This window comes from Aedes albopictus, chromosome 1, assembly GCF_035046485.1.
Source record: "Aedes albopictus strain Foshan chromosome 1, AalbF5, whole genome shotgun sequence".
Taxonomy (NCBI): Eukaryota; Metazoa; Arthropoda; class Insecta; order Diptera; family Culicidae; genus Aedes; species Aedes albopictus.
The window spans coordinates 194,551,270-194,562,612 of NC_085136.1; positions in this window are offsets into that span (position 1 = coordinate 194,551,270).

The window sequence follows — 11,343 nt, forward strand, 5'->3', positions numbered from 1 at the left end:
GCAATGAAATGGTGCAAACAGCGTGGGTTATATGATTTATTGTCTAATTTGATACTGTTTGAGCAAAAGTTTGGATAACTGTGTTGTTGAAGTTGCAGGAAAAAATAATACAACAACACAGTTATTCAAACTTTTGCTCAAATAGCATCAAATTAGCTAATAAATCATATAACCTACGCTGTTTGCACCATTTCATTGCAGAAATGGAGAATTGATCATCTCACCATACAAAAATCCAGCTCACTACTTTCAATCTAGTACTTCACTGATTGCCTCCTATTGAAGCTTTCAGCTAAACCGCGAACGTACATATGAGGCTGGAACGCGTGCGCTCATTAATGTTCCAATTCACACGGGCAGGCATGTAGGTCCATTCAGAAGCGCAACCACCGACCTCAACTCAAGAACCAACATCATAATCATGTTGAAGCGTACCTATCAACTTACTTTTAACGCTTGTTTATTCTTCCCAGTTATGTTATGTACCCAATAATTAAAAAGCATTGTCGCTGTTTACTGTACAGCTACTGGTTTGGTTTCAATTTCACTTTAGTGGATCTATCTTTAGTGACTGTGGGTGACAAGCATGGTTCCAAAGTGATAGAATTAGTTCATAGCGAATAAAATACTTACACTTTTATGATCAAAACTTCTGTTCTAAAGGTTCCATTTCACATAGACAAAGATACATTTTCAAAATGTGAGAAACAAAAGAATCTTCCTCTTTTGATTTTCTTCCGTGATTTACTCGAGATGCCATGAACCATTAATTTGCGAAATAATTCAGATCAGGAACAACTAGCAAAGTTCAGTAGCAGCTTGAAGCTAATGACAAGTAGTGATACATGGTTGTTCGATGCATTCTGTATCACACCTCATGGGCAATTAACACGCCTCGGAAATGTTCCGTCGAAGTTCATTAGTACAATTTTGCTTCTCACTTCGTCCAAGCCAATATGTTTGCTCTGCTTTCATCCGCTTTAATTCCTAATTGGTAACCCCATTCCTAGTTAACTAAATGAACGTAATGCAACGACATCACGAGAGCAGTCAGTTGCAGCAATGACCGTCGAGCCAATTGGTAGCGAAGGCAAATATGTTTCGTTAACTGATGCCTAAATGGAAAATTCAAACATCGAAATTCCATTAGATTTTCTCCGCTATGTACAACGTCACATTTCAGCGAGCAAAATTATTGCAAAACGATGCAACATTTGGACCAACATATCAGCATATAAAATAACAATGTTGCACCGATATGGAAGTCGGTGATATAAACGCTCGTCGGGAAATGAACGTCGGTGGAGAGGTCAGACATGCCAATTGCTTGAATGTACGGTGGATAAACATACGATGGGGGATTAAACCGCGCTTCGCATAAATATCGATCTGATGCGATGAATAAATTTGCATTGGCGAATAATTACCGTCTTTCTCAAGCGATTCATAATTTTATTTAAATGAACGATTGAATTTGGTTTTCCCATTGAAACCAGTAATACAAGCGTATTTGCGCTGATCTGGGATCTTGCGGAGCGTAGTGAGGAAATATTTGAACAAATTTGACAAGTGACATCTTACGCATGAACATTTTTGTTTGCATTTGGTTTTGAATTCTATTTCACGGGTTGCACGTCTATATGGGGCGAATGCAGGAATCCAGTGTGATCTAGTCCAGTGTACAACCGAACCTCTCTTAAGGTAGGGGTTCAAAAAATAGACTTTTTAAATGCAATTGGTATGATATTTTAATTAATTGCAGGGCAGAAGTTTTGGAATGATTTCACAGGAATTTCATGGCGTTTATGGGGTTTGGACAATTCCAGAGTCTTTTACAGGAGCTTTTATGACAGCTTCAGGGAATTACAATGTGGCTTAAAGGCGTTTCAAGAGGGTCGTAAAGTTGGCCGGCTTTGGCGATGATATTACCCTTGTGGTATACGGCGAATCGATAGAGAAAGTGGAACTGACAGCTACGCACGCAATTGGCATAGTGCAGGACTGGCTGAGGTCAAAACAGTTGGAACTCGCGCACCACAAAACGGAGGTGGTGCTGGTAAACAATCGCAAGCCTGAACAACAGGCAGTGATCACCACAGGCGGGTGTACGATCGACTTTAGGCGCTCACTGAAGCAAATGGAGTTCATGATCGACGATAAGCTGAAATTAGGAAGCCACGTGGAATATGCTTGCCGAAGGGCAAACATTGCGATAATGGCACTGTCAAAAATAATGTCAAAAATCCCAGCAATAGTCTCGAGTAAGCGTAAGCTGCTCGCAACAGTATCGATCTCCATACTACGGTATGGCGCCACTACAAGGTCGAACGCACTATTAGTGAACCGAAACGTGAAGTGACTCGAGAGTACACCTACTGGAATCTCAAAATGTTTTCTTAGAGGTTTTAATGCGTTTTAATTCGTGTATGTGGATTTCACGAAGCCAATGTAGGTTTCCAAAGCGTTTCAAGCCATTTCCAAGCATTCCGAGGCATTTTCCAGAGGTGAGAAACCTCAAGGGGTTTCAGTAGCCTTTGTACTTTGTTTTTACGCATTCACCAATGGTCTGATAGTTTGTGCTTTGCGGCACCATTCCAAATGCTCCGGCAATAATGTCCATGTCGTCCGCAAAGTACCAAATTGACCGAGCCCGGCTCGTCGCATTACAACTCCAAGAGCAATGTTGAAGAGTAGGCATGAGATTGAGAGTTCGTCACCTTGTCGCAGTCCCAGGTGAGATAAGAATGAACTGGATAGTTCATCCGAAACCCTTATGCAGTATTTCATACCGTAAATCGTTTCTTTAACCATTCTAGTAAGCTTCCCAGAAAAGCCGTTCTCGTCCATGATTATCCATAGCTCAGTGTGGACGATAATGTCTTATGCTCAAAACGGCAGCCTATGAACAGGTGATGGGACCTGGTATTCACGGCATTTCTGGAGGATTTGCCGTACGGTGAAGATCTGCCAGCTGCTTTGTTAATTTTGAGCTGGTGAATGGCATCCTCAACTTCCCTCTGCTAATCATTTCCGTCCCATGCTGCATTGGTGTAGTCGTTCCCTCCATTGTCGGGGTCAACCGTGTTTACGTCCTCTACGCCATTTAGGTGTTCGTCGAAGTGCTGCTTCCACCTTTCGATCACCTCACGTTCGTCCGTCAAGAGGCCTGCGTCCTTATGCCTGTATATTTCGGCTCGCGGCACGAAGTCGATGCGGGATGCGTTGAGTTTCTGGTAGAACTTCCGTGTTTCATGGGAACGGCACAGTACAATCAGGTTTATTTTTACGCGGTTTTGATTTACGCGGCCGCGTAAATGAAAACTCCATACAAAAAAAATGTCATCGTCTTATGTTTGCATGATTCGTCGAGAAATGGTGAGACTTTTTTTATGCGGTTTTTCGAAATTTGAACTGAGTTTTTTTTTACGCGGTACGTATCCCCCGCGTAAAAAAAAACCTGACTGTAATTCCATTTCCTCGCATTCTGCTTCTTCCAGGCTGCGCTTTTCCCCCGAAACAGGCAGTTCTCGCTTCTGTTTGTAACGTTCCACGTGCTGGCGGATTCCTTGCTGTAGAATTACCGCCCGTGCTGCGTTCTTCTCCTACAAAATCTCTCTACTTTTTTGGGTCGATCCATTTGTTTCGTCGACTCCTTTCCACGTACCCGAATCCTAACAGCGCTTAATTCCTTTGTTTTGAGTAGAATGAAAATGGAATGCCCTTTGTGATATGTATAAGCCATATGCGCATGTTTTTTTTTTATTAAAAAAGGCCAACTAATGATCGTTTTATACTATTTGCACCCTTACACAAGTAATTCGAGTTGAATATAGCTGAGTAGAGCTGCTCTCCATACATTTTCATGAATGTCCCAATTGTGCCGTAGCCGAAGCTAAAAGCGTGAATAATATTTTTCGCAAGCATCATCCCATTATTCATGTACAGGTGTATGTAACTGTTGGATATAATTCATGCTTCGAGGCACCTTGCTATCGCATCTTCTGCCTTCAACGACCTTCACCGAGATCTGGAGCTGTAGCTACCATGAAACATGCGTGAAGATGAGCCGCTAAAAGTAAAATGGATCTTCCAGCTCCCATAGTGTTGAAAGTCAGCTGTGCAACAGACTGGCGCATTATCGATGCTGCCAGAATGTGGGGTACTGATCCAGCCGGAATCTTGATCGGCCTATATACCGTAGTGCGCTGCGACCGACCATGATTCCCCCGGCTGTGGGGGAATTTCACAGCTAATGGTTCGGGAGAGACTGGTTGCTGGCTGGCATTCCGACCACCCACTGCATGCTGGGTATTGCTGATAATATAGTGAGAGGCCGTCCGTCAATTCGCCTCGGAGAGCAATTAAGAAGCGTGATGTAAATGTTCCACGAAAAACATGCGGGGCAAATAATAAAGTAACAATGTAAAGTACACATTATACACGCCAGACACAGATATTATGCCACAACAGGTCGGTCGGTCGGCAGCCTCCTTCCCACATAGGCAGCAGCTGAGAACCTGCAGAATTGAAGCTGGCTCCGAACAATCTCGCACACACCACACAAATATTTGCCACGGCCGAGCTGAGCAGTCATTCATTATAATGGCTTACTCTGAAAGTTTCAAGACTAGGTTGTTTGGTTCCAGGGAGGAATATTTCGTATAGGAAAACTAGGCGGAAGACACACATCTTCGCGAGGTGCAACCCACTAACTGTTTATCCAGAAAGACCAGCGCTGAGGTCTTTGGCGAAATATGTAGGCGCAACATTTGCATTCGGATGCAGCCAGTATCACGTTCGACGGATTATCGGAGGACGATACCTCGGCATTTGTGCGAGTTCTTGTTTGACCTCTGATGGGTATCACTGTGCAAACAGATGACAGCACGAACTGGCCCCTGCGGGTGTTTGCAGCTTGGCTATCATTGCTAATAATCTATTCAGGCTCACATCTTAAAGCCAATACAAATTTAACAAAATGTTGTGAGCAAACTGTATTTTGACATTTGGGAACTTTTAGCTCCACTACTCCTTCGCTGCTTGAGGACAGGATAGCACAAATTAAATCTGTTTCTATGTGCAATGCGTTGCGTGGCATACAATATTTGGGAGCGGACCTGGTGTGATGGGTAGAGCTTCACAAACTCACAAATAAGTGAGTTCTTCACTCCGGAAAGGAAGTAAAGCGTGAGTCCCGATATAAACAAACCTAGGGCTTAGTACATATAAAATACAATAGGGGGATTCACTTAACAGCGTAAACTGATTAAACTGATTAAACGTCGTGATCACCAAGGCAATCTTTGATTATTTCATTCGCAAAATCATGAAACATTTCAAATAAGCAGAAAATCATGGCTTACGCAGCATTTTAATCTGTTTAGTGAATACCCCTAATAAGGGTATACACTGAACAGATTAAATATCTGCGTAAGACATGATTATCTGATTATTGAAAAGTTTCATGAAATTGTTTTCAATCAAAGATTGCCTTGGTGATTGGCGACGTCTTATCAGTTTAATCAGTTGACGCTGTTTAGTAAATCACCTTAATAAAAAAATACCATTTACCATTAAGAGATGTCAATAAGTTTATCTTAGTTTTGTTCTGCGGTGGACACTAGCGTGGGACACAAAAAGACATTTTACTCCTGTGCACTTTTCGAGTTCCATTTTGGTCCTATATCAACTGTGCAACATTTCAGATAGATCGGAGAAACTATATTTTAGCGCCAGCCATTTTAAGTATTATAACTTTTTCCACGAACGTCGCATCGATTTGCTGTCTTGGGAGGTCTGATTCCTAGTAAAGTATTCTACAGAAATCATTCGTCGACTTATTTTTAGGGATCTAGGGGTGACTCCTAGCGATTTTTCTTTGCGGGAGTAAAATTTCCCCATAGTAAATCGTATGAAAAACTAAGAATGGCGGGCGCTAAAATATAGTTTTTCCGATCGATCTGAAATTTTGCACAGTTGATATGGGTCCAAAGTGGAACTCAAAAAGTATACAGGAACTTGAGTTTTTCCATTTTTTGTATTTTCTCATATAAACCGTGTACCAGGCTAGTGGACACAATGAAGGACAATTGTTGGTGAGCTCCTTCCGTAATATTAAAAGAAATCAATTTACATATTTGATTAATACAATAAAAAAAAAACATTTTGAGTTTTTGTTCATCTTTTTAATAGATGCATAATATAATGATGGGACTCACTAAGTAGATTAAATAACTGCGTAAGTCTTGATTATCAGGTTTAGGAATGTTTCATGAAATTGCGAATGAAATAATCAAAGATTGGCTTGATGTTCGCTACGTCTCATCAGGATAATATTAAATCATCGGTTTTCGCTGTTTAGTCAATCCCTCTTATATTTTTGATTCCTCTTACGATGAGATGGAACTTTCATGATCTGGGTAATTAGCTTGAACTAGTTTCTTCTAAAATTCTTTGAACGGTTTCCGTATACATGTAGATAAGGTATCAATTCACTTGTTTTTATGGTGGACACACTTCAACACTCGTTATACCTTATTTGATGCTGCTTCAAAATTATAAGAATTTCACAATATGAAAAACATATTTCAATTTCAATGATATTTTGGTTATTTTGGAGGAATATAAATGGTAGTTTTGAAAAATAGAACCATGACTTGTTCCTTTACACTTATGCATTGAAAAATTAACATAAAAGTAATAGAAATACACTAGAACGCCAATGGCGCTGTACTCAGTTTTCCAATTTAATTATTTTAATAACCTTTGTTGTAATAATTGATTAATTTTAAGTGCCCATCTTGTAGAGGGCCTTTTGTTTTGGTAAACAAAATTTATTTGACACTTATAGTACCGCTACTGACGCTGTAAGGGCGATGCAAACTAGATGTTAGTCACACGAACAGTCACGACATTGGATTTCTGTGGCTGGTTATTCTAATATAAAAGTCAACGGTTTCGGCAAAAACAGGGGTGTCCATTTTGTCCCGGGTGTCCATAATACCCCTAATCCCCCTATCGGTAAGTGCAGGTTGTCGAGAGTCCCCTGAGAATTATTATAAGAGGTAAGCTACACGGTGTCAAAATTTCGATTATTATCGAACATTCATGTACCTCGGATTTTTCTTCGAAAATGATTAGTATTTGGGCTATATATTCATAATTGGAAAACTAGAAAATATTTCATCGGCGAAAATTTTTCCATACATTTTGTATGGGACGTTTTTTGGGCTAAAATAGTAATTATTGATTTTTAGTATGGAAAATAGCTAAAAACTCATCTACCTCAAATTTTCCCCGATAGAATATTTTCAAATTTTGCATTTATACATTATAACCGAAAATCTAACATTCTATGAAGAAAAATTCGAGGTACATGAAAGTTCGATAATAATCAAAATTTTGACACCGTGAGCTAGTCGGTCTGCGACGTGTCTGCGTCAAAAATACACTTTCACTCTTAATACTAAGCGAATTTTCTTATCCAAAACTAAAAGTGAACAAAAAACAACTCAAATAGTACGGCGTAGGAATCACAGGTTAGTTTTTATGCAATTAGTACGAAAGTGGAAAATCCACTAAAAAATTAAACTTGAATTCTCCCCGAAATGACAGTAAACGTATGTCAAACTTTTAATGTATGCACCTTTTTAATACCCTGCATAAAAAAGAGGGAAAGCTACCAAGGTACTCAGTACTACCAAGTACCAGAGGTACTCAGAACCAATATTGTGCATAAGAAAATGTAATAATAATTGTAACTATTACAACGGTGGCCAAGGTCATTCTAGGGGGTGTTTGTAAGACAGAACAAATGGAGGTTTCAGGAGGTCCCAAGGGGTTTCAGTGGGGTGCCAGGAGATTTCAGGGGGGTTTCCGAATGTCTGAGGAGGGTTTTCGACGGCTTTTGGTACGATTTTGGGGGTTGGCGAAGTCTCACGTGGGGTCCGAGAAGGTTTTAGTGGTATTCTGAGGCATTTCAGGAAGTTTTAGAGCATGGTTTCCCAAACTGTGGGTCGCGACCCCCAGGGGAGGGGGGTGCGTTGGTTCTTATGGGGTCGCCGGTCTTCATTTAGGGGGTCGCGAGGGACAGTCGAATATTTTATTGTAATAGACAACAAATGAGAGAATTTCTATGGTGGGTCGCGAAAAGTACGTCTACTTGCCGAAGGGGGTCGCGCACCACAAAGTTTGGGAACCTATGATTTAGAGTATTTTAGACTGGTTTCAGAGGCGTGTTTGAGGGGTTGGGAGGGTCTCAAGTGCGTTATATAGGGTCTGAGGAGGTTATCGGGGGATTCTAGAGGCATTTCAGGTAGTTTCAGAGGATTCAAGGCGGGATTCAGAGGCGTTGCGCAGATGTTTTCGAGGATTTCGGAGGGTAACATGGGGTCCGAGGGGGATTTTGGAGGCATTTCAGAGTTTCAGAGCATTTTCGGCGGGATTCAGAGGCGTTACGGAAGCGTTACGGAGGAATTACCGGGGATTTCAAGCCTTTCAGGTGCGTTACATGTGGACCGAGGGGGTTTTAGGGAGATCTAAGGGCCATTCCAGGAAGTTTTAGAGCATTTTCGGCGGGATTCAGAGACGTTACACAGGCGTTTTTGGGGGTTTCAGAGCGTCTCAGGTGCGTTACAGTAGGCCGAGAAGGTTTTAGGGTGTTTTTGGAAGCATTTCTGCATGCTTCAGAGCATTTTTGGCGGTATTCAGAGCCGTTATGGAGGAGTTTTCGAGAGATTCGGAGGGAATAAGGTACGTTGCATGCGGTCCGAGGGGATCTTTGAGGTTTTCAGAGGCATTTCAGGGATTTTCAGCGGGTTTCGGAGGCGTTACGCAGGCATTTTCAAGGGTTTAGGGGGTCTCGGATGCGTTTTTTATTCCTGTTCAGGTTTGTCACTGCGACCAGTTTTTAGATCTATTGTGACATTACCCGTATCCTTAGTGTAGTGCATGTCGCATTACTCAATTGCCATTGAGGGGCAATAAAGTATCGATTTTGATACAGTTTTTGTTTTGTTTTCTTATAAAACAAAACAAGAGTACTGATATTGGCCATGCATCGGAAACCTAGCATCACCCTTGTTTTACTGCTAAATTCTCCCCAGTAGGACCCGGGTTTTAACATTAGCAGCAATATCATTCCAATAATGGAACATGTGTTCAGCAATAAGGATTCTAGTATGTTCCTTGCGTACTAGCACTTTCCAGTCTTCGAAGAGTTAGTACATACATGGAGTTTAGCCTCAGATGGTGAGGTTTTTAACTATATGCAAAGTAAAGTTGGTAAACTTAGTTTTATTCAAAGACTGGAAGTCATCACAACACCAGTAGCAAGGACTAAATACTATAATGCCTTTAATTACCAGAACACATATTCCAAAATTGAAAAATAGGACGACACTAGATTTCGGTTTGGTAGATCTATCACCGCAACGCAACCCAAAAAGGCGATCTACCCACGCTACGGGCTCCGTTAAAGATTGAGCATCTTTTAAACCCCCTCAACCATTCATCCCTCAGCACGGGTCGCCTGACACCTTGGATTGGGGTTACCTGTTTGGTGGACTTTTACCCCCGGAACAGGTGGTCCGTAGTGCTATTCTAAGCCGGCAGCTACACGGGTAGTCTCGGATGCGTTACTTGGGGTCTGATGGAGTTTTAGGGGGGAGTTCAGGATGTTTCAGAGGATTTTCAGATACCCGATCACAATATCTTTTGAAACGCCCCAGAAACGTCTTTAATAATTATAAGATCCTGCCCTGAAATGCCTCGAAACGCCCCTGAAAACTCCGTAATCCCATTGAAACGTTCTTGAAATCGTCATAATCATTTCATAGTGATTTCTTCGGCTTGCAGTCTGAAATACTTTGCTTTGACTGATTCCAGATCAGCGCCGACGTTTCGGTCCAGGTATGGGACCTTCCTCAGGGACTAAAATTTATTGCAAATTGGCACAAACATATTCAATATTATACATACAATTTTTAACAAAACATTTAACAGAATTTACAACTCACTCGATACTACAATCAACCTGTCACAGAACTTTTTTGAAAGCAAAAAATGTCGGGTCGTTAAGGGTTGCGCTGTCTGCTACACTTCTGGGCCACCCATGATTCGGTCCAGGGAATCCCCTTCTAGCACGGAGAAATACTTACCAGGATTGACCACTTCTTTAACTGATTGTGTGTTGTATTCGGCGGTCTCATACAAGGTAGTGTTAGTTTTAGTGATTAGTGTTCGACTGGTTCATCAACGTGGTGTTCTGTGGTCCGTCCATGTGCTCGCCTCTCTCTACGCAGCTCACCTATGGTCGTGAGTAGGAAACTATACGTTGCGCTCATGCCATCAGTGCAGTGTCCGTGCGGTGGTTTACTGTTTGTGGAGTAGTGTGTATATGGCACATTTCCAATACTGGTAGAGCCTGTGATTTGAAACAACAATCCACTATAGCTGGGTTGTTGATATCAAATATGTGCTGTTGTGTGTTACAATGTTTCATTAGTGCACACTTTTCGGCCAGTTGTTCTATCTCCGGATCATTGTATGGGGTTCCTGTTGAGAGTTTTCTTAAGAGAGTATTTACTAGCGTTAGGTCCGTGTTTGCAACTGATTTTTGGTCATGCCAATATAGCATTCTGGGCAGTCCTTGCATGTGATCTTGTAGATAACGTTGCTCTTCTGCATGTGCAATACTGGGTCTTTCGCCTTCTTGTAGGTACAGTTGTTGGGCTGTATTATTGTTGCTGCAAGCGATGCCGATGGTTGGAATGTTTTGCATCAGTATTCGCATGATGTTTGTTTTTATTCCATGGACGAGAATCAACGATCGATAGTTGTTTGGTGTGTCAGTTGTTTCGGGCCTCGGTTGGTGCAGCATTTGGTTGATCAGCTGCCGTAGATAGTTGTTCCGGAGTAAATGCTCGAGAATCAGTTTGTTCTTCTCCTCGTCCGTTCGGATGGTGCTCAACGAACGAACTCGATCGATAAAATTTGCCATAACTCCAAGCTTCTGATCGACGGGGTGGAAGGAGAGGAAGTTTAGAAGCCGACCAGACGATATTGGTTTGAGTACCAACCAGTTTTCATTCTACCTCCATTCGTTCTGATCACTAACATATCAAGGTACGGTAATTCTCCATTCTATTCGATCTCGCAGGTGAATTTTATGTTCTCATCTTGTAGGTTAAACACATCGAGGACCTCTTGTACACGATCTTTGTGGTTGACAATGAGGCGATCGTCGACGTACTTTCTGATGTACTTCGATAGGATGGGATTATTCCGTCCATAGCTATGTCAGCCGGCACCGGTGACAGAGGACTCCCCATAGCGGTACCTGAT